At 45.2% G+C, this 955-nt stretch overlaps 1 non-coding gene across 1 annotated transcript; it reads right to left on the bottom strand.

Annotated features, from left to right (window-relative positions):
- Positions 1 to 224: 224 nt before the first annotated feature.
- Positions 225 to 331, bottom strand: LOC141680290 (small nucleolar RNA R71). The gene has a single exon (XR_012558303.1). It is a non-coding gene; the product is annotated as a small nucleolar RNA R71 (small nucleolar RNA).
- Between the last annotated feature and the right edge of the window lie 624 nt (positions 332 to 955).

Here is a 955-nt window from a genome sequence, read left to right as displayed (position 1 = left end):
CAACTGAAGACCCCAACATGCACATAAGGAATTTTGTCGAGATCTGCAGTACTTTTAATTATAATGGCGTGACTGATGAGGCTATTAAGTTGAGGCTTTTCCCATTTTCACTGAGGGACAAGGCTAAAGACTGGTTACATTCTGAACCAGCTGGGTCCATCACTATGTGGCAAGATCTTGCGCAAAAGTTTCTGGTGAAGTTTTATCCGATGGCAAAGACTGCTGCTATGAGGAGTGCTCTTACTCAGTTTGCGCAACAACCTACAGAATCTATGTGCGAGGCTTGGGAACGCTACAAGGAAATATTGCGAAAATGTCCACATCATGGAATGCCGAATTGGATGGTGATCACTGGTTTCTATAATAGTTTGGGGGCCCAATCTCGGCCCATGCTCGATGCAGCAGCTGGAGGCGCCTTATGGGCTAAAAGCTATACTGAGGCGTATAATCTTATAGAGACGATGGCTGTAAATGAGCATCAAAACCCAACTCAGAGGATGACGTCAGGCAAGGTAGCAGGTATTCTGGAAGTTGATGCAGCCACCGCTATTGCAGCCCAGCTCCAAGCGCTATCAATGAAGGTTGATTCTCTGGCTACGTATGGAGTTAATCAGATAGCTATGGTTTGTGAGCTTTGTGCAGGTTCTCATGCTACGGATCAGTGTTCTCTTGTCAATGAATCTGTTCAGTATGTGAATAATTATCAGCGACAACAGCAGCCTGTGCCAGCGACCTATCATCCTAACAATAGAAATCATCCAAATTTCAGCTGGGGGAATAATCAGAATGCTATTCAGCCACCATATCAGCAAGGAGTGAGTAAACAGTTTAACCCACCTGGATTCCAGCAACCACAGCAGTATGCTACAAGGAAATCATATCCGCAACAAGGAAGTGCAGCTGCACCTACTAGTGCTGATTTTGAGGAACTTAAGCTGTTGTGTAAGAGTCAGGC

Source organism: Apium graveolens, chromosome 1, assembly GCF_009905375.1.
Source record: "Apium graveolens cultivar Ventura chromosome 1, ASM990537v1, whole genome shotgun sequence".
Lineage (NCBI taxonomy): Eukaryota > Viridiplantae > Streptophyta > Magnoliopsida > Apiales > Apiaceae > Apium > Apium graveolens.
This window is presented reverse-complemented; position numbering and strand designations above follow the sequence as displayed.